The sequence below is a fragment of the Amblyraja radiata genome, chromosome 48, assembly GCF_010909765.2.
Source record: "Amblyraja radiata isolate CabotCenter1 chromosome 48, sAmbRad1.1.pri, whole genome shotgun sequence".
NCBI classification, from domain to species: Eukaryota; Metazoa; Chordata; class Chondrichthyes; order Rajiformes; family Rajidae; genus Amblyraja; species Amblyraja radiata.
Window position 1 is genome coordinate 4,268,166 of NC_046003.1, and position 23,789 is coordinate 4,291,954.

Here is a 23,789-nt window from a genome sequence, read left to right on the forward strand (position 1 = left end):
GAGAGAATGGAGCGGCTGGGCTTGTACACTCTGGAGTTTAGAAGGATGAGAGGAGATCTTATTAAATCATATAAGATTATTAAGGGCTTGGGCATGCTAGAGGCAGGAAACATGTTCCCGATGTTGGGGGAGTCCAGAACCAGGATCCACACAGTTTAAGAATAAGAGGTCGGCCATTTAGAACGGAGGCGAGGAAACACTTTTTCTCACATATATGGTGAGTCTGTGGAATTATATGCCTCAGAGGGCCGGTTCTCTGGATGATTTCAAGAGAGAGCTAGACAGGGCTCTTAAAAATAGCGGAGTAAGGGGATATGGGGAAAAGGCGGGAACGGGGTACTGATTTGTGATGATCAGCCATGATAACATTAAATGGCGGTGCTGGCTCGTTGGAGGGCCAAATGGCCTACTCCTGCACCTATTGTCTGTTGTCTATTGTCTAGTAAAGCATTCGACAAGGTGCCGCACAGTAGGCTGTTCTGGGAGGTTAGATCTTATGGCATCCAAGAAGAGATATCATAATGGATAGAAAATTGGCTCCATGGAAGGAAGCAGAGGGTGATTGTGGAAGGTTGCTTCTCTGAATGAAGGCCTGTGACTAGCGGTGTGCCACATGGTTCCATTAGAATAATACGTGGAGATGAACGTTGTATAGTTTGGATCAAATATTGCCTAACTCACTGCCGACCACGGCCATCAACACGACCACCTGCGATGGGAATAATAAGGCGGAGTATGGTCACGGGCTAGTCATTAACCTGAAGGCGGAAAATATATAAATGCTCCACGATTATCGTTACTTTCAATGGCTGGACAATTTCAATTACACACATTTCCCGTGAATTGAGTGGGAAGAAAGCCAGACATTGTTGGAAGGTACTAAATCCAAGGAGGGTAAATTCCTACTTTAATCGGCAGAAGTTTGGTCCATTGGGAGAAGGGGTTTTTACTTGCATTTCCACGTCTGACCTGCCTGACATCTACAATTCTTTCTAATCTGCCAACGCAGTTTGATGTTAAGAAGGAGGAGGGTTCGGGACTTGTGAAGTGTATTGGATAAAATCCGCTGGCATCTATTTCGGGTTATTGAGTGACGAAGGAAAGGAGATTGCACGAACATTGAGGGAGGTCATTCTCGAACCACTGGTGAAGTCCGAGATGAATGGGAACCAGCTAATATTGTTCCACTGTTTTAGTAAGGGTGCAGGGATAATTTAGCGAATTATAGGCTGGAGAGCATCATGTCGCCAGTAGGGAAAGTATTGTAGAGGATAATTTAGGAAAGGATTTAATCACATTTGGATGAAAATTAGTTAATTAGTGGCTTGGAACGCGGCACGTCGTGTTTTACCCATAGGAGAAAACACATGTAATGGATTGGGATATGATGTAGAATGTCTGCGTAGATTTTTGTAATAAGCCCCTGTCTCACTGTGCGAGTCGACCCACGAGTGACCCCGAGTGAAAGAAACAATCAGACTCGTGGTTGTGTACGAGATTCCAAGTTTATGTTCAAGGGTTCAACCGGGTACCCACGCGTTTGACTAAGTTTGCCTTTTACTTGTCATTTTTAGATTTTCCAAGTTCCTCTCCCGATTTACCATGTTCCTCTCCCGAGTTACCAAGTTCCTCTCCCGAGTAACCAAGTTCGAGTGATTGTACTGCCAGGCCCAGTGACTGAGCTGCCAGCCCAAAAATCCATTCGGCCCACAAACTCCATACCAGCCATCTGGAAACCAGAACTTTCGGCCCAAAACACTCATACTAGCGCAACAGATAGTCCCCCCCCCGGCCAGCAATATTGGAATTGGTGGAGATGTGGAATATTGCGTTGGGTGTCCAGCCCTCCCGTGTGATGCTGGGACCCAACGGGTCCCACTTAGTCCAGTAGGAGATTAGTGGGCAAAATTACAGCACATTGTATGGGGGGTTGCGTATTGACATGGATAGAGAACTGGTTGGCAGGCAGGAAGCAAAGAAAGCAGGAATTAACGGGACTTTTTCAGAATGGCAGGCAATGGCTAGTGCGGTCCCACAAGGCTCAGTGCTGGGACAGCAGCTATCTATATATCTATATCTATATTACTAAAACTCTGTTCTTGACCGCTTTTGGCGATCTGTGCTGCGATTTTCGAGAGAACGCCGCCACCTACGGCCGTCATTTTGGCCACCTCGCTCAGAGCCCCCCTCCGCCGCATGTGTGCCGAGGACTTTTCCCGTGGATGAAATATGACAGAGATATTAATGTTTTTACAAAATTCCCCATTCTCTCTGCTGCCCCCGCTGGCAGCAGGGGGGAGGGAGGGACTATAAAACCCAGAAGTGTCCTGCTTCACTCACTTTCTGCCAAATTTCTTGGATTTCTCTTGCGCTTTAAAATGGTTCCAACCGTATTCAGGTGGCTAAAGCATGATGTCTGTATTGTCTTTCAAATATTCTTGTAAATTGAAATGGATTTTGTTGCAACGTTTTCAGGCGGTTAAAGCATGAATAAAGCTTTTTATCTGACCAGAACTGTGTTTAAATTTAAAATTGACGCTCATTTTGTGATTTTGGCGGTGGCAAGATGGCGTCGATGACGTCATTTCCGGTGCTCGGGAACCCGGCGGCAATGACGTCACGTTCGGTGGGAGGCACGCTGCCGGTGATTACGTAATTTCCGGTCGGAGGTAAGATGGCACTGCCAGCTAAAGACGGAGTGCACGAGGTGTTGAATAATTCTTCAGAACTGTCAAATGTGTGTGTGTTTGTTGCAGCCAAAGCTGCATTGTCTTTCAGCAAAAGCTGCATTGTCTTTCAGCAAAAGCTGCATTGTCTTTCAGAAAAGCTGCATTGTGTTTCATCCAAAGCTGTATTGTGGTGCAGCATTGTGTTTCAGCCACAGACTAGAACAGGATTTGAAGATTCGTTCAAATATTCGGCTGCTTTCTCTATGGTAAGTCTGTGTTTGTTGGACGTTATTTAAAAGCAGTATTTTGTTTCAGCAAAAGACTCTACAGGAGGATTTGAATATTCGTTTTGCACAGTGTGTTTTAATGTTGTGTGTGTGAATATATATATATATATATATATATATATATATATATATATATATGTGTGTGTGTGTGTGTGTGTGTGAATATATATGTGTGTGTGGGTGTGAATATATATGTGTGTGTGTGTGAATATATATATATGTGTGTGAATATATATATATGTGTGTGTGTGAATATATATATGTGTGTGTGTGTATATATATATATGTGTGTGTGTGTGAATATATATATGTCTGTGTGAATATATATATATGTGTGTGTGAATATGTGTGTGTGTGTGTGAATATGTGTGTGTGTGTGTGTGAATATATATGTGGGTGTGTGTGTGTGAATATATATGTGTGTGTGTGAATATATATGTGTTTGTTTGTTTCAATATACATATGTGTGTGTGTGTGTGAACATGTGTGTGTGTGTGTGCGTGAATATGTGTGTGTGTGAATATGTGTGTGTGAATATATGTGCGTGTGTGAATATATGTGTGTGTGTGTGTGTGTGAATATATAAATGTTTGTGTGTGAATATATATGTGTGTGTGTGAGAATATATATGTGTATGTGTGTGTGAATATATATATGTGTGTGAATATATATGTGTGTGTGTGTGTGTGAATATATATATATGTGTGGGTGTGCGAATATATGTGAGTGTGTGCGAATGTGTGTGAGTGTGCGAATATGTGTGTGTGTGTGTGAATATATGTGTGCGTGTGAATATATGTGTGTGTGTGTGTGTGTGTGGGAATATATATATATATATATGTGTGTGTGTGAATGTGTGTGTGTGTGTGTGAATATATGTGTGTGCGTGTGTATATATATGTGTGTGAATATATGTGTGTGTGTGTGTGTGTGAATATATGTGTGTGTGAATATATATGTGTGTGTGTGTGTGAATATATATATGTGCGTGTGTGTGTGAATGTATATATATATATATATATATATATGTGAATGTATGTGTGTGTGAGAGAATATATATGTGTTTGGACTTCCGGTGGCGCCATGCTGGATTAGCAGTCGCAACTTTTAGCTCCGCTCCTATAAAATCGCGATTTCCCGCGTTAAAATCGGGTCTGGAGGTAGGGACCGATTCAAAACTCACCGGAGCCCCGGGACGTCGCGCTGATGACGTCTTCAGTAAGCGCGGCGATTTAAAACGGAGGATAAAGGACTTTAAAGGAAAAAAACAGTCACCTGCTCAGAGCCCTCAGAGAACAATCTAATAACTGCTGAAAACACAGAAAACTGAAGAACAGACCCCTGAAGTGGATTGTGGAATGGCTACAAGGGCCAAGACTGAGTTGGCTACTAAGGAGAAATATGAAATGGAGGAGATAAAGAACTCGGTAAGAGAACTGAGAAAGGATATTGAGGCTGGAAACACAAACATGATGGAAAATAGTAATGTTAAATGATGGAAAATATGTCGAACATTAATGCTGGTAATCAAAAAGTTATTGACTGCATTGGCATCATACAAAAACGAATTGAGTATGTGCATGAAGAGCTAATGGGGAGAATTAATAAAGGGGAAGAAGAATCTAAGAAGAAGTTTGAAGCTGTGCATGTAATTGTTTCTTCACAAGTAACTGCAATGAAAGACATGGAAACAGTTGTTGAGCAAATGGCTGAAGATATGCAGGGAATGAAGTTAGAGCTAGACAGCCTCAAGAGGCAACTGGCGAATGTCTTGATCTCAAAGCTCGCTCAAGGCGCCAACATTTACGAATACTGGGAGTAACTGAAGGAGCAGAGGGAAATAACGGCCGTGAGTTTACTGCCAACTTAATCAAAAAGGTACTCAATTTACCGTTGGAACCGGAAATAGAAGTGGCACATCGAATACCTAGATTTAAGCCAAGATCACAAGCAGATCCAGCCCACCCACGACAGATCATAGACAAACTTCGGAACATTTCAGCACTCGAAGTGCTGATGAAAAAAATCAAATATGTAGTGAAGATGATCTTTGGAAACGACACTATCAAACTCCTCCGGGATTATCCCTATGAGACTGTGCCAAAGAGAAGAAAGTTCGCACAGACAAGACATATTCTCCATGGAGTTAAATATGTCAGATGTGGAGTTTTTATCCGGCCAGGATGCGCATTACTTTCGTGGGAAAAGAGAAAACCTTCACTAATTCGGACGCATCTTATAAATATGCCCAAGGGATTGTGGCAGAAACAGAAGATTAATCAAGGCAGCTGGACGATATGGACAATTATTTCCTTTTATTACGTCACAGAGAACATTTGAAGATAAGGGAAGAAACACTATTCTCTAAAATTTTTAAATGGATGAGCATTTCCACGTGCGCCTGTATCGACTCCTTATCTCCTTTGGACGCTTTGGAATTCAACTCAAGGACATTCTTTGTTCAAAATGAAGGAAAGACTGATAAGCAACGCAGAGACGAACAGCAGAGCCGAATGTGGAAAACATCACAAGGACAAATGGTTGTTTAAGATTTTAAAACAGCTGTACAAAATATAGGGAATTAACAATAATTAACAATACTAATATAGAAATATAAATGGAAACTAACCTGAACTATATAATGGGAAAAATGTAAAAATGTGCTAAAAAGACTGACTAGCGCGTATATAGAGATGACACATTTTAGAATTAAAGTAGATAATACTGAATGTTTAAGTGTTATGCAATTTGTGTGGGGAAGGAAGGAGACTCAGGCACCTGGCATAATTCCAGGAGCCTGTTTCTGGTTAACACTTACAGCTAACAGCTTACTATTATCAAAAGTATAACTAATTATAAATAATTAGTAGATGAAAGAGTTAGATAAATACATTTCACAGTAGCTGAACACTCATCTGATGAGTCTGAATGAAATATATTTATATATACTTCCTTGGTAGATCCATTTTGCGATTTTCCTTGAAAAACAAAACACATAGTAGTGACATATTGTGATTAAAAAAATTGAACGAGTAAAATTACAGTGTCTGAAGTATTCGACACGGTAGTGCGTGCGCCACGCGGATGTGGGATTCGACATCTATTCGACTTCCGAAGTTGATGTTGTACAATTAGCACCGCTCCTTTTATTACTCTAAACCTAAGAGGGCGGTACCATTTCAAATGATTTTGAAATGGTACCGCCCTCCTAGGTTTAGAGTAATATTGTGATATTGTTAGTTTGTATTGTTAGTGATATTGTAATATTGTGATATTTTGTTTATCACAATATGTCACTGCTATGTGTTTTGTTTTTCAAGGAAAATCGCAAAAGGGATCTACCAAGGAAGTTAGTAATATAAACGTCCCCCAAATATCCAGAGTTCTGAGGTATGGATGCACCGTAATAAATAAGGGTATTAAAATCAGAGAAAATGCAAGATGATAAACAAAAGAAAATGGGAGGAATCACACTGTGTAGCTGGAATATAAGGGGTATTAATGAACCAATTAAAGAGGGCAAAATACTAGCTCAGTTGAAATCATACAACACGGACATAACTTTTCTACAAGAAACGCTACTTAAACATCAAGATCAGATGAGATTGAGGGCGAATTGGATAGGCCAAACATTTCACTCCTCATATACTTCGAAATCCAGAGGCACCGCAAACATTATTCGCAAAGGAATATCATTCAAATCAAAGAACATTATATCAGACAAGGAAGGGAGATATCTTATAGTTACAGGAGAGATCCATGCTACGCCAATCACCTTGGTAAACATATTGCGCCCAATTTTGATAATCATCAATTTTTAAATAAAATCCTGAATACAATCGCAGAATTTAACTAGCAAAATGTTATAATAGGAGGAGACCTCAACTGTGTTTTATATCCGTACTTAGATAAATCGATGCAAAAAAAGAGGTAATATGAAATCTAAAACTAGTGAACTCTTAAATACATATATATAAAAAAAACAAATATAGCAGACGTCTGGAGGATCGCGAATCCGACTGGAAGGGAATACTCGTTTTATTCAATGGTACACAAAACATACTCACGTATAGACTACTTACTAGTGGATACAAAACAAATCCCTTATACTATGAACCTTAAATATCACACCAATACGATTTCTGATCACTCCCCGCTAAATTTCGTTCTAAAATTAGAAGGAATGTCTACGAACAAATCGTTCTGGAGGTTTAACTCGCAAATTTTAAACGACCCACAAGGGAGTATTTATCTAAAAAAAAACAGATGGACTTATTTTTTGAGACAAACGATACACCAGATATATCGCCCACTTTATTATGGGAATCCTTCAAAGCATTTATTAAATGAGTCATTATCTCGTATCAAGCTTTTCAAAACAAAACGAATAAGAATGAACAAACACAATTAGAAGAACAAATCAGACAACTAGATATAGATAATGCCAAAGATCCAACTATGGATAAACATAATAAAATTTTAATACTGAAATCTAAGCTAAATAAATTATTATCAGAGAAGGTTATCAGGTTATTCCAAATTACAAAACAAGAACATTTCGAATTTGGGGATAAACCCCATAAACTTTTGGCACGCCAACTGAAAAAACGGGAAAAAGATCATGCAATTTTAAAGATTAAATCAGATAGAGGGGGAATTATTAACACTACCTACTGATATAAATAAAAGATTTGCTCAATTTTAGAAGAATTTATACACATCAAAAACGCTAATAGACAATTATAAAGTTTCAGACTTTTTGGACAATTGTAACCTTCCAAAACTAGAACTGAAGGAACAAGAGGAACTGGGAGCACAAATTACATCTAAGGAAATAGAAGACACAATAAACGCACTTAAGAATGGAAAAACACCAGGACCAGACGGATTCAGTAATACATTTTTTAAATGTTTTTTATACGACATAGTTACACCACGTCTACAGAAAATGTATACATACGCTTTTAAAGTACAAATCCTACCTGAAACACTAGCAGAATCAACGATCACATTAATACTTAAAAAGATAAAGATATAGAAGAACCAGGCTCGTATAGAGCTATTGCTTTGTTAAATACGGATCAAAAAATATTAGCGAAAACACTAAGAAGACTAAGTCAATATATTAGTAAATTAATAAATGAGGATCAAACAAGATTTATACCTAAGAGACATTCATTTAATAACCTGAGGCGTCTGCTTAACATAATGCACTCTCACAAACCTCAAGAACAAGAGTTATCTATCATTTCATTGGACGCAGAAAAAGCGTTTGATCAAATAGTATGGGATTATATGATTAAAGTATTGCAAAAATGTCAAATGGGAGAGAACTTCATCGCATGGATAAAACTATTATATAACAAACCCACGGCTAGAATATTAACTAATAATTTAATATCTACGAAATTCCAATTATCAAAGGGCAATAGACAAGGATGTTCATCATCACCGCTGTTATTCGCTCTGGTAATTGAACCTTTAGCTGAAAAAATTAGAACACACCCGGATATTTACGGTTATAATACAAAATATTCAAATAACAAAATATCCTTATATGCAGACGATGTATTATTGTATATCACAAATCCCCAAATCAGTATACCAAACATATTAAATCTAATTGAGGACTTTGGATCTTTTCAGGATACAGAATAAACTGGAACAAAAGTGAAATTATGTCGATAAAACCGAAAGACTCAACACATCTCTTGAAATTCCCCTTTAAAATAGCCACAGGAAAATTTAAATATTTAGGAATTGAAATAACTAGAAACTATCACGCTATGTTTAACGCCAATTATAGCCCCTTACTTAAGAAACTAAATCTATATTACTAAAACTCTGTTCGTGACCGCTTTTGGCGATCTGTGCTGCGATTTCCGAGAAAACGCCGCCACCGACGGCCGTCATTTTTGGCCACTTCGCTCAGAGCCCGCCTACGCCGCATGTCTGCGAGGATTTTTCCGTGGATGAAACATGACAGATATATTAATGTTTTTACAAAATTCCCCATTATCTCTGCTGCCCCCGCTAGCAGCAGGGGGGAGGGAGGGACTATGAAACCCGGAAGTGTCCTGCTTCAATCACTTTCCGTAAACACGGCACTCTCTCTCCTGCTGAACACCATTAATGAACAGCAACGGGCCCACCCCGAAGGTGTTCACATAATTGCAGGGGACTTTAATAAGGCCAACTTGAAGACTGTACTGCCGAAATTTTATCAACATGTCAAGTGTTCTACTAGAGGGGTGAACACGCTGGATCATGTCTACACCAATATTAAGCACGCGTATAGAGCCATCCCCCTCCCCCAACTCGGCCAGTCAGATCATCTCTCCCTCCTGCTCTCCCCAGCCTACACCCCCCTCAGACGCAGTGCCAGGCCCACCATGAAGTCTGTTACAACCTGGCCTGAAAATGCACTCTCCAATCTACAGGACTGCTTTACACAGACAAACTGGGACATATTCGAACACCAGGATCTGGAAACTCTCACGGAAACGGTGCTGGACTATATCAAGTTCTGCATCGGAAACGTGACTGTGGACAAAAACATTCGGGTTTTCTCAAACCAGAAACCCTGGATGTCCAGCCAGGTCCGCACACACCTCAGAGCCCGCGATGCTGCCTTCAGGTCAGGTGACAGAGCTCTGTACAGGGCTGCTCAAGCCGATCTGAAAAGTGGAATTAAAAAAGCCAAGGCGGATCATAAGAGGAGCATAGAGTCCCACGTGTCCAGCAATAATACACGGGAGGTATGGCGGGGCATACAAGACGTTACAAACTACAGAGGCTATGCCACAAAGTCAGAAGACCTGAGTGTGCCGCTGGCAGAAAAGCTAAATTGCTTCTTCTCCCGCTTTGAAAGATCACAACAGCAGCACTCACCTGCCATAGCCCTGCTCCCACCCTCACCTGGCTCCTGTACTACTCCACTCACTGTCAGGGAGCACGATGTCAGACGGGTGCTCCTGGCAGTGAACCCCAAGGAGGCTGACGGCCCAGATGGAGTACCTGGTAAGGTGCTCAAAGCGTGTGCCCACCAGATCATTGTCATCTTCACCAGCATGTTCAACCTCTCCCTGGACCAGGCAGTTATTCCGTCCTGCCTAAAATCAGCCACAATCGTCCCAGTGCCGAAGAAGTCTCCCATCACTAGCCTAAATGATTATCGTCCCGTGGCCATCACTCCGGTAATCACGAAGTGCTTCGAGAGATTGGTCCTCCAGCACATCAAGAACTACCTACCACCAGACTTCGACCCCCACCAATTCGCTTATCGCCAAAATAGATCCACGGAAGACGCTATCACCGTAGCTCTCCACTCTGTGCTGAGCCATCTGGAGCAGAGGCAGAGCTACGTCCGGATGCTCTTTGTGGATTATAGCTCAGCTTTCAACACAATCATTCCGGACATTCTCATTGATAAATTGGTCACTCTCGGCCTCCCCACTCTCACATGTGCCTGGATAAAAGATTTCCTCACCAACCGGCCCCAGACTGTGAGACTCGGCCCCCACCTCTCCTCCACTCGCAGGTTGAGTACCGGCTCCCCACAGGGCTGTGTGCTGAGCCCCCTCCTATACTGTCTCTACCTACGACTGTAGTCCGGCCCACAACAACAACCGCATCGTTAAATTTGCTGATGACACTACTGTAGTCGGACTTATTTCAAAGGGAGACGAGGCAGCCTACAGAGAGGAAGTCCTGAAGTTTACAACCTGGTGCTCAGAAAACAATCTGGCTCTGAACACCAGGAAAACAAAAGAGCTCATTGTCGACTTCAGGAGGCACAGCACCGACTTAGTCCCGCTACATGTCAACGGCGAGTGTGTGGAGAGGGTCAACACCTTCCGGTTTCTCGGCGTCCTTATCTCTGCTGACATCTCCTGGACAGACAACACGACAGCGGTCATCAAGAAGGCTCAGCAGCGGCTGCACTTCCTGAGGGTTCTCAGGAAGCACAACCTGGACTCTAACCTGCTGCTGACCTTCTACCGCTCGTCCATCGAGAGCCTGCTGACATACTGCATTACAGCATGGTACGGCAGCTGCACCATGGCAGACAGGGAGAGGCTTCAGAGGGTAACTAGGACAGCACAGAAGATCATTGGTTGTCCTCTCCCCTCCCTGATGGATATTTACACCTCCCGCTGCCTTAGCAGGGCAAAGAATATCATCAAGGACAGCTCCCATCCTGCGTTTGGACTGTTCGACCTGCTGCCCTCTGGAAGGCGCTATAGGTGCATCAAAACTAGGACAAATAGACTCAGGAACAGTCATAACTACTCTTAACTCACACATGCACTGACTTCACAGCCCAACACCCGGACTTCCATCTATTCTATCCACGTACTGAAATTTGGAACTATAATGTGTATTGTAACTGTAATTTAATATATATATATATATATTTTTTTTTAATATTTTAATATAATTTTTAAACATCTGCCTAAGAATACTACCTATTCATCCTTCACCATTTTGCCTTTATAGATATGTATATAGCTCCGCAGAATTGTGCACCTACCCCCCCCCCCTTGTTTTGTTTTCTGTTTCTTGTTTTTGTACTAAATTATATGTGTGCACTGAGTACGAGCTGCTTTTAATCTCATTGTACATGTATAGTGACAATAAATGGCATATCTATCTATATCTATATCTAATCCCACACCAGCCAACATGCCCCATCTACACTAGTCCCACCCCGACAAATATGCCACATGCACACTAGTCCCACACCGACAAACATGCCCCATCTACACTCGTCCCACACCAGTCAACATGACCCATCTACACATAGAAACATAGAAACATAGAAACATAGAAATTAGGTGCAGGAGTAGGCCATTCGGCCCTTCGAGCCTGCACCGCCATTCAATATGATCATGGCTGATCATCCAACTCAGTATCCCGTACCTGCCTTCTCTCCATACCCTCTGATTCCCTTAGCCACAAGGGCCACATCTAACTCCCTCTTAAATATAGCCAATGAACTGGCCTCGACTACCCTATGTGGCAGAGAGTTCCAGAGATTCACCACACTCTGTGTGAAAAAATTTCTTCTCATCTCGGTTTTAAAGGATTTCCCCCTTATCCTTAAGCTGTGAGCCCTTGTCCTGGACTTCCCCAACATCGGGAGCAATCTTCCTGCATCTAGCCTGTCAAACCCCTTAAGAATTTTGTACGTTTCTATAAGATCCCCTCTCAATCTCCTAAATTCTAGAGAGTATTAACCAAGTCTATCCAGTCTTTCTTCATAAGACAGTCCTGACATCCCAGGAATCAGTCTGGTGAACCTTCTCTGCACTCCCTCTATGGCAATAATGTCCTTCCTCAGATTTGGAGACCAAAACTGTACGCAATACTCCAGGTGTGGTCTCACCAAGACCCTGTACAACTGCTGTAGAACCTCCCTGCTCCTATACTCAAATCCTTTTGCTATGAAAGCTAACATACCATTCGCTTTCTTCACTGCCTGCTGCACCTGCATGCCTACTTTCAATGACTGGTGTACCATGACACCCAGGTCTCGCTGCATCTCCCCTTTTCCTAATCGGCCACCATTTAGATAATAGTCTGCTTTCCTGTTTTTGCCACCAAAATGGATAACCTCACATTTATCCACATACTGCATGCCAAACATTTGCCCACTCACACAGCCTATCCAAGTCACCTTGCAGTCTCCTAGCATCCTCCTCACAGCTAACCCTGCCCCCCAGCTTAGTGTCATCCGCAAACTTGGAGATATTGCCTTGAATTCCCTCATCCAGATCATTAATATATATTGTAAATAGCTGGGGTCCCAGCACTGAGCCTTGCGGTACCCCACTAGTCACTGCCTGCCATTGTGAAAAGGACCCGTTTACTCCTACTCTTTGCTTCCTGTTTGCCAGACAGTTCTCTATCCACATCAATACTGAACCCCCAATGCCGTGTGCTTTAAGTTTGTATACTAATCTCTTATGTGGGACCTTGTCGAAAGCCTTCTGGAAGTCCAGATACACCACATCCACTGGTTCTCCCCTATCCACGCTACTAGTTACATCCTCGAAAAATTCTATAAGATTCGTCAGACATGATTTACCTTTTGTAAATCCATGCTGACTTTGTCCAATGATTTCACCACTTTCCAAATGTGCTGCTATCCCATCTTTAATAACTGACTCTAGCAGTTTCCCCACTACCGATGTTAGACTAACTGGTCTGTAATTCCCCGTTTTCTCTCTCCCTCCCTTCTTAAAAAGTGGGGTTACGTTTGCTACCCGCCAATCCTCAGGAAGCAATGTTACAACATGTTGGGATTTTAAAAATCAAGTCTGTAATTTATCCTATCAGATAAAATATAAAAAGAAGTTTAATTTGTCACCTAATTCACTTTCATATTTTTAAGTATTAAAAAATTTATGGCAATTTTCATACTCGGAAATTAGCATCTTGTACCCTATTACTTTTCCATTGACTTAACACAAAAGCTGTGATCGAGGACAGTCAAAAGCCCATAACTTTCTTAAACATTAAGAGAACTAAAAGAAATGTTCAGTTATTATTGATTGAAACATTCTGAAACAAATATGAAACAATCTTACTTCGATGACCTTAAAGTAAAGCATATAATTAGTTAGTTACCCAATTGTAGCTAATTACATAATTCAATTACTAGATCTAAACATCTATCCATTTCTTAAGAAAAGATCAACATTTTTAAATAGCCTAAGTGTCCAAATAAAATTCACACAATAATTCACTTTGGCGCCTTCGAGAGAGGGGGCGGGTTTAAAATGGCATTTCCTCCAGGCTGTTTAAATTGATGTTCATCAGCCTGTTTAATTCCTCAAGAAAAATCGCTCCGACTGCCGTACTCTGCACTTATTTTTAAACTAAGTTGGATAATTTAAGTGTTAGAGTAAATTAAAAATCATCTTCTAAAGCCGTGAACGGCGACAACAGGACGGATCTCACGTAGGGGACAAGGCAAGGTAGGCTGTTTATTTTTACATTAAAAAGTGCTGGAGTAACTCAGTGGGTCAGGCATCATCTGTGGCGAACATGGATAAGTGGCGTTTCACAGAGTGTTGGAGTAACTCAGTGGGCCAGGCAACATCTGTGGAGAACATGGATAGGTGCGTTTCACAAAGAGTTGGAGCAACTCAGCGGGTCAGGCAACATCTGTGGAGAACATGGATAGGTGACGTTTCACAGTGCTGGTGTAATTCGGGTCAGGTTGCATCACTGGTTAATGTGGATAGATGATGTTTCAGGTCTGAAGAGGGGTCATGACCGAAAAAAACCCGGCCCCTATCCATGTTATCCACAGACAGACACAAAATGCTGGAGTAACTCAGCGGGCCAGGCAGCATCTCTGGAGTGAAGGAACCTTCTTCAGACTGAGAGTCACAGGAGAGTGAGACACAGAGATAAGGAAGTGTAAGGTGTTACTCCAGCACTCTGTATTAGATGAATAGTGTCAGGTTAGGAAAATGGAAAGTCCAACGAGATCTGTGTGTCTTGGTACATCAGTCACTGAAAGTAAGCATGCAGGTACAGCAGGCAGTGAAGAAAGCCAATGGCATATTGGCCTTCATAGGGCGAGGAGTTGAGTTTAGGCACAAGGAGGACCTACTGCAGTTGTACAGGGCCCCAGTGGCACCACAACTGGAGAATTGTGTGCAGTTTTGGTCCCAAAATTTGAGGAATGATATTCTGGCTATTGAGGGAGCCCAGAGTAGGTTCACAAGGTTAATTCCTGAGATGATGGCGGGACTGACATATGTTGAAAGAATGGGTCGACTGGGTTTGTATTCACTGGAATTCAGAAGGATGAGCGGGTATCTTATAAAATTGTATAAAATTAGTGAGGCATTGGTCAGTGTAGATGCAGGAAACATGTTCCCCATGTTGGGGGAGTCCAGAACTGTAAAGGTACATTTCTTGAAACAGACAACTCACAATAAGTTAGATCAACCAACACAAGCTTTACTGATCATTTAGCCGGCAGGAGTGGCAGGGGATACAAAGTCAAGTATGCAACACATACTTAACCCTCCGGGCTATCACTCTAATGAACAAAGACATACAGCATCTTTTGTTGGTATTTTGGAAACATAGTCACATGTTTATACAGAGTTGGAGCAATGACGTCTAACACATCAATCACAGAGTATACCCATTCAAAGCTTTCTCGTCACTAACACAATACTTATCATGCTATGGTTATATCGATCACAAACTTTAGTTACAAACCCCCAAACAACAGAAACTTAGTCAAAGGGTGCTGGAGTAACTCAGCGGGTCAGGCAGCATCTGTGCAGAACATGGATAGGTGACATTTCGGGTCGGGGACCCTTCTTCAGACTGAGATTATGTTGACAGATGAGGGGGTGATTGGCAGATGAGTGAAGTAAGCGCTAGAGGCGAGGGAAAATAAGGAGATAAAATGATGTGAGATAAGGAGAGAGGAATATATATGTGCAGCTTTAAGGGACATTGGTCAGGTAGCATTTGGAGTTTTGCATACAGTTCTGGTCACTCCATTACAAGACTAATGTGGAGGCTTTGGGGAAGGTGCAGAGATGGTTATCCATAATGGTTTAAAACAAGGAACTGCAGATGCTGGTTTACAAAAAAAGGACACAAAACGTTGGAGGAACTCAGCGGGACAGGCAGCATCTCTGGAGAGAAGGACTGGGTGACATTTTGGGTCAAGACTGAGGAGGGTCTTGACCATTCCTTCCAGCATTTTGTGTTTACCTAAACAGCGCCTATCTATCCCCGTGGCGGTGTGCCAGCAGGCTGAAGGAGTGGGCAATGGCCTTGCCACAAAGCGGGCAGGTGAGGGGGCACTGGCCGGTGTGGACTCGCCGGTGCTCCAGCAGGTGGTCAAGGCGTGTGAAGCCGTTACCACAGGACGGGCAGGGGAAAGGACGCTCACCGTTGTGGGTTCGCCGGTGCTGCCACAGGCTGGACATGTGGGTGAAACCCTTGCCACACTCAGCGCACACAAAGGGTCTCTCTCCGGTGTGTATCCGCTGGTGCTCCCGCAGCCCCCGTGCTCTCTTGTCACAGTGGGAGCAGCTGCTCGCCGGCGTGGGTCCGCCGGTGCTGCCGCAACCCCCGCGAGCTGTCAAACGACTCACCACAGTACGGGCAGTCGTAGGGCTGGCCACTGGTGTGCACGTGCTGGTGAGACCGGGCGTGGGAGGCCAGGGCAAAGTGCTCTCCACACACCGGGCTGGGGACGGGACGGTCGTCGGCGTGCACCCGCCTGTGGGACAGCAGCCGGGTGGAGTTTGTGAAGCCCTTGCCGCACTGGGTGCAGGTGTAGGGGCGCTCGCCGGTGTGGGTGCGCTGGTGCTGCTGCAGGCTGCTGGAGTGGATGAAGCCCTTGCCGCACTGGGCACAGGTGTAGGGGCGCTCGCCGGTGTGAGTGCGCTTGTGCACCAGCAGGTTGGGGGAGCAGGTGAAGCCTTTGCCGCACTGGGCACAGGTGTAGGGGCGCTCGCCGGTGTGGGTACGCTGGTGCTTCAGCAGGCTGCTGGAGTTGGTGAAGCCCTTGCCGCACTGGGCACAGGTGTAGGGGCGCTCGCCGGTATGGGTGCGCTTGTGCATCCGCAGGTTGGAGGAGCAGGTGAAGCCCTTGCCGCACTGGGCACAGGTGTAGGGGCGCTCGCCGGTGTGGGTGCGCTGGTGCTGCTGCAGGCTGCTGGAGTGGGTGAAGCCCTTGCCGCACTGGGCACAGGTGTAGGGGCGCTCGCCGGTGTGGGTGCGCTGGTGCTTCTGCAGGTAGTCAGAGCGGGTGAAGCCCTTGCCGCATTGAGGGCAGGTGTAGGGGCGCTCGCCGGCATGCACCCGCTGGTGGGACAGCAGCCGGGTGGAGCGGGTGAAGCCCTTGCCGCACTGGGCACAGGTGTAGGGGCGCTTGCCGGTGTGGGTGCTGCGCTGGTGAACCAGCAGGTGGCTGGATTCGGTGAAGCCCTTGCCACACTGGGCGCAGGTGTAGGGGCGCTCGCCGGTGTGGGTGCGCTGGTGCTGCAGCAGGTGACTGGACTCGTTGAAGCCCTTGCCGCACTGGGCACAGGTGTAGGGGCGCACACCGGTGTGGGTGCGCTGGTGTCTCAGCAGGTTGCTGGACTTGGCGAAGCTTTTGCCGCAGTCGGTGCAGGTGTAGGGCTTCTCGCCCGTGTGCACCCGCCGGTGGGTCTCCAGGACCATCGCCGTCTTGAAGCTCTTGCCGCAGTCCGAGCAGTCGAAGGGGCGTTCTCCTGTGTGCACCGGCCGGTGGATCTCCAGCTCGCTCGGGTACTGCCAGGCCTTGCCACACACGTCGCACTCATAACGCTTCTCCTTGTTGTGCCCCGTCATGTGGTCCTCCTTTGAAGCTCAGCCCCTCGAAGCTCAGCCCGCACACCGAGCAGATGGGGGGGGGGTCACCCTCAATGGCTGCTCACGTCCCCATCTCTCCGTCCACAGCAAAGGCTCCTAAACCCTACAGGAGGGGAACAAGTTGACAAACAGAACATTATTAACGCATGCTTGACGAGAGGGGAAGTGGGTGAGGGGGGAAGTGGGGAGGGGGGGGTCGAGTGGTGTGGGGTGGGGGCGGGGAAGGATGGGGAGGGGTGAGTTGCTCTAACATGCTGGCCCACACCGGCGAGCGGCTGCTCCCACTGCGGCAAGGGGGCTGCGGGAGCACCAGCCGATATACACCGGAGGGAGACCCTTTGTGTGCACTGAGTGTGGCAAGCATTTCACCCGTATGTCCAGCCTGTGGCTTCACTCGCGTTGACGACCTGCTGGAGCACCGGTGATTCCACACCAGCCAGCACCCCTTCACCTGTCCGCTCTGTGGCAGGGCCTTTGCCCACCCCTTCGGCCTGGTGGCACACCCTTCTTCAGTCTCGACTCGAAACGTCAACCATTCCTTCTCTCCAGATATGCTGCCTGTCCCGCTGAGTTACTCCAGCATTTGGTGTCCTTTTTGTAAACCAGTATCTGCAGTTCCTTGTTTTTAAACCATCACTGCACCTTCCCCAAAGCCTCCACATCAGTCCTGTAATGGAGTAACCAGAACTGTATGCAATACTCCAAATACTTCACTCATCTGCCGTCACCCCCTCATCTGTTATCATGGTGTCAGTCTGAAGAAGGGTCCCAACCAGAAACGTCACCTAACCATGTTCTCCACAGATGCTGTCTGATCCGCCGATTTACTGCTGCAATTGGTGTTAGAGTCACAGAGTGATACAGTGTGGATACAGGCCTTTCAACCCAACTTGACCACACTGACCAACAGGTACCAGCCACACTAGTCCCACCTGCCTACATTTGGTCCATATCCCTCCAAACTTATCCGACCCATGGACCAGTTTAACTGTTTCTTAAACATTGGGATAGTCCCAGCCTCAACTACCTCGTCCGGCAGCTCCCCCCCCCCATATCCCTTGTTTCCGTTAGCCCTAAGAACTAAATCTAACTCTCTCTTGAAAACATCCAGTGAATTGGCCTCTACTGCCTTCTGTGGCAGACAATGCCACAGATTCACAACTCTCTGGGTGAAAAAGGTTTTCCCCCATCTCAGTCCTAAATGGCTTACCCCTTATTCTTAAACTGGTTCTGGACTCCCATGGTTCTGGATAGGAAAAAGCATACTCGTTTTGTCAATGGTTTTTGGAAGCAGATTTGATTCAGATTTTGCAATATAATTGTCAATAAGGAACAATTCTTTAAGAAATATTTCCCATTAGGCGTATAATTCTTTAATAAACATCGGGGATTGGGAGGGGCCTCACAAGCCTAGAGCCTCCCTCTCAAATAATAGATTAAAACTGATGGTATTATGTAGCAATGTTACAAAATTTCGAGATTTGAAAAATCAAGTCTGCAATTTATCCCATCAGATAAAACATAAAAATAAGTTTAATTTGTTAAAAGTTTAATTCACTTTCATATTAAAAAGGTTATGGCCATTTTCATACTCGGAAATTAGCATCTTGTTCCCTATTGCTTTACCATTGACTTAACACAAAAGCTGTGATCGAGGACAGTCAAGCCCATAACTTTCTTAAAAATTAAGAGAACTGAATGAAAATTTCAGTTATTATCGATTGAAGCATTCTGAAACAAATATGAAACAATCTTACTTGGATGACCTGAAATTAAAGCATATAATTAGTTAGTTACCCAACTGTAGCTAATTACAAAATTCAATTACTAGATCTAAACATCTATCCATTTCTTAAGAAAATATTAACATTTTTTAAATCTCTCCCGCCCCCATCATTCTCTTTCTCCCACACCCTTTCTCTGTCTCCCTCCCTCTATCTCTCTCTCTCTCTTTTTTTTATAGAAACATAGAAAATAGGTGCATGAGTAGGCCATTCGGCCCTTCGAACCTGCACCGCCATTCAATATGATCATGGCTGATCATCCAACTCAGTATCCCACTCCCTGCCTTCTCTCCATACCCCCTGATCCCTTTAGTCACAAGGGCCACATCTAACTCCCTCTTAAATATAGCCAACGAACTGGCCTCAACTACCTTCTGAGGCAGAGAATTCCAGAGATTCACCACTCTCTGTGTGAAAAATGTTTTCCTCATCTCGGTCCTAAAAGATTTTCCCCTTATCCTTAAACTGTGACCCCTTGTCTGGACTTCCCCAACATCGGGAACAATCTTCCTGCATCTAGCCTGTCCAACCCCTTAAGAATTTTGTAAGTTTCTATAAGACCCCCCCTCAATCATCTAAATTCTAGCGAGTACAAGCCGAGTCTATCCAGTCTTTCTTCATATGAAAGTCCTGACATTCCAGGAATCAGTCTGGTGAACCTTCTCTGTACTCCCTCTATGGCAAGAATGTCTTTCCTCAGATTTGGAGACCAAAACTGTACGCAATACTCCAGGTGTGGTCTCACCAAGACCCTGTACAACTGCAGTAGAACCCCCCTGCTCCTATACTCAAATCCTTTTGCTATGAATGCTAACATACCATTCACCTTCTTCACTGCCTGCTGCACCTGCATGCCGACTTTTAATGAGTGGTGTACCATGATACCCAGGTCTCGTTGCATCTCCCCCTTTCCTAATCGGCCATCATTCAGATAATAGTCCACTTTCCTGTTTTTGCCACCAAAGTGGATAACCTCACATTTATCCACAGTTAGATGTGGTCCTTGTGGCTAAAGGGATCAGGGGGTATGGAGAGAAGGCAGGTACAGGATACCGAGTTGGATGATCAGCCATGATCATATTGAATGGCGGTGCAGGCTCGAAGGGTCGAATGGCCTCTACGCCTGCACCTATTGTCTATGTTTCTATGGCCCTCTCTTGTCTCTCTCTCTCTGTAACTGGCTCACTTTCTTCCTCTCTCTATCTCACTGTCTCTCTCTCTCTGTCTCTCCCTCTCAGTCTCTCATTCTGTCTCTCTATCCATCTGTCTCTCTCACTGTCTCTCTCCCTGTCCCCCTCTCTCTCTCTCCATCTCTCTCATCTTTCTTTCTCCCTGTCTCTCTCTCTCTATCTCTCGCTCTCACTCTCTCTGTCTCTTTCCCATCTGCCTATCTCTCCCTACGTGTCTCGCTGTTTTTCTCTCTCTATATCTGTCTCTCTCCTTCTGTTTCTTGCTGTCTCTCTCTCTCACTCTCTCTCTCTGTGTCTCTGTCTGTTTCGCTGTATCTCTCTTTGTATCGGTCTCTCTCTCCCTTTCTCTCTCTCTCTCTATCTCTCTCTCTCCTCTCTGTCTCTGTCTCTCTCTATCCCTCCCCCCTCTCTCACTCTCTCTGTATTGAGTCTGTATTGAGAAGTTGGGAGGTCACGTTGCTGTTGTACAAGATGTTGGTGAGGTTGCATTTAGAGTATTGCATTCAGTTCTGTGCACCGTGTTACAGGAAAGGTGTAGTTGAGCTTGGAAAGGGCGCAGAGAAGTTTACAAGGATGTTGACTGGACTCGAGGGGCCTGAGCTACAGGGAGAGGTTGGGGCAGGGCTGGGACTCTATTCCTTGGAGCACAGGAGGATGAGGGGTGATCTTATAGAAGTGTACAAAATCACCAGAGGAATAGATCGGGTAGACACACAGAGTCTCTTGCCCTGAGTAGGGGAATCGAGGACCTGAGGACATGTGTTCAAGGTGAGTGAGGCGGGGGTGGAAAAAATTGAATAGAAATCTGAGGGGCAACAAAGAGGGTGGTGGGTGTATGGAACAAGCTGCCGGAGGAGGTAGATGAGGCTGGGACTATCGCAACACTTGGACAGGTACATGGATAGGACAAGTTTGGAGGGCCAAACGCTGGCAGGTGGTTTTTGTGTAGGTGGAGCATGTTGGTCGGGGTGGGACTAGTGTAGATGGGGCATGTTGGTCAGGTGGGACTAGTGTAGATGGGGCTTGTTGGTCAGGGTGGGACTAGTGTAGATGGGGCATGTTGGGCGGGGTGGGACTAGTGTAGATGGGGCATGTTGGTTGGGGTGGGACTAGTGTAGACGGGACATGTTGGTCGGGGTGGGACTAGTGTAGATGGGGTATGTTGGTTGGGGTGGGACTAGTGTAGATGGGCATGTTGGTCAGGGTGAAACTAGTGTAGATGGGGCATGTTGGTCGGGGTGGGACTAGTGTAGATGGGGCATGTTGGTCCGGGTGAGACTAGTGTAGATGGGGTATGTTGGTCAGGTCGGACTAGTGTTGATGGGGCATGTTGGTCAGGGTGGGACTAGTGTAGATGGGGCATGTTGGTCGGGGTGGGACTAGTGTAGATGGGGCATGTTGGTCGGAGTGGGACTAGTGTAGATGGGGCATGTTGGTCGGGATGGGACTGGTGTAGATGGGACATGTTGGTCGGGGTGGGACTAATGTAGATGGGGCATGTTAGTCGGGGTGGGACTAGTGTAGATGGGGCATGTTGGTCGGGGTGGGACTAGTGTAGATGGGACATGTTGGTCGGGCTGGGACTAGTGTAGATGTGGCATGATGGTCGGGGTGGGACAAGTGTAGATGGGTCATGTTTGTCGGGGTGGCACTTGTGTAGATGGGGCATGTTGTTCGGTGTGGGACTAGTGTAGATGGGGCATCTTGGTTGGGGTGGGCCTAGTGTAGATGGGGCATGTTGGTCGGGGTGGGTCTAGTGTAGATGGGGCATGTTGGTCGGGGTGGGACTAGTGTAGATGGGGCATGATAGTTGTGGTGGGGCCTCTGTAGATGGGGCATGTTGGTCGGGGCGGGACTAGTGTAGATGGGGCATGTTGGTCGGGGTGGGCCTAGTGTAGATCGGGCTTGCTGGTCGGGGTGGAACTAGTGTAGATGGTGCATGTTGGGTGGGGTGGGACTAGTGTAGATGGGGCATGTTGGTCGGGGTGGGACAAGTGTAGATGGGGCATGTTGGTCGGGGTGGGACTAGTGTAGATGGGGCATGTTGGTCGGGGTGGGACTAGGGTAGATGGGGCGTGTTGGTCGGGGTGGGACTAGTGTAGTTGGGTCATGTTGGTCGGGGTGGGACTAGTGTAGATGGGGCATGTTGGTTGTGGTGGGACTAGTGTAGATGTGGCGTGTTGGTCGGGGTGGGACTAATGTAGATGGGTTGTTGGGCGGGGTGAAACTAGTGTCGATGAGGCACGTAGGTCGGTGTGGGACTAGTGTAGATGGGGCATGTTGGTCGGATGAGACTAGTTTAGATGTGGCATGATGGTCGGGGTGGGTCAAGTGTAGATGTGTCATGTTTGTCGGGGTGGCACATGTGTAGATGGGGCATGTTGTTCGGGGTGGGACTAGTGTAGATGGGGCATGTTGGTCGGGGTGGGCCTAGTGTAGATGGGGCATGTTGGTCGGGGTGGGTCTAGTGTAGATGGGGCATGTTGGTCGGGGTGGGACTAGTGTAGATGGGGCATGATAGTTGTGGTGGGGCCTCTGTAGATGGGGCATGTTGGTCGGGGCGGGACTAGTGTAGATGGGGCATGTTGGTCGGGGTGGGACTAGTGTAGATGTGGCATGATGGTCGTGGTGGGACTAGTGTAGATGGGGTAAGTTGGTTGGGGTGGGCCTAGTGTAGATTGGGCATGTGGTCGGCGTGGGACTAGTGTAGTGCGTCATGTTGATCGGGATGGGACTGGTGTAGATGGGCCTTATTGGTCGGGGTGGGACTAATGTAGATGGGGCATGTTGGTCGGGGTGGGACTAGTGTAGATGGGGCGTGTTGGTCGGGTGGGACTAGTTTAGATGTGGCATGATGGTCGTGGTGGGACCAGTGTTGATGGGGCATGTTGGTCGGGGTTAGCCTAGTGTAGATGGGGCATGTTGGTCGGGGAGGGACTTGTGTAGATGGGGCATGTTGGTCGGGGTGGGACTAGTGTAGATGGGGCATGTTGGTCGGGGTGGGACTAGTGTAGATGGGGCATGTTGGTCGGGGTGGGACTAGTGTAGATGGGGCATGTTGGTCGGGGTGGGACTAGTGTAGATGGGGCATGTTGGTCGGGGTGGGACTAGTGTAGATGGGGCATGTTGGTCGGGTGGGACTAGTGTAGATGGGGCATGTTGGTCGGGGTGGGACTAGTGTAGATGGGGCATGTTGGTCGGGGTGGGACTAGTGTAGATGCGGCATGTTGGTCGGGGTGGGACTAGTGTAGATGGGGCATGTAGGTCGGGGTGGGACTAGTGTAGATGGGGCATGTTGGTCGGAGTGGGACTAGTGTAGATGGGCATGTTGGTCGGGGTGGGACTAGTGTAGATGGGGCATGTTGGTCGGGATGGGACTGGTGTAGATGGGGCATGTTGGTCGGGGTGGGACTAGTGTAGATGGGGCATGTTGGTCGGGGTGGGACTAGTGTAGATGGGGCATGTTGGTCGGGG

General features: G+C 46.0%; 1 long non-coding RNA gene across 1 annotated transcript; it reads left to right on the forward strand.

The window, feature by feature from the left end:
• Window positions 1–22,295: 22,295 nt before the first annotated feature.
• LOC116968947 lies at window positions 22,296–22,778 on the forward strand. Its single transcript, XR_004410564.1, has 2 exons — window positions 22,296–22,362; window positions 22,565–22,778. It is a non-coding gene; the product is annotated as an uncharacterized LOC116968947 (long non-coding RNA).
• Window positions 22,779–23,789: the final 1,011 nt, after the last annotated feature.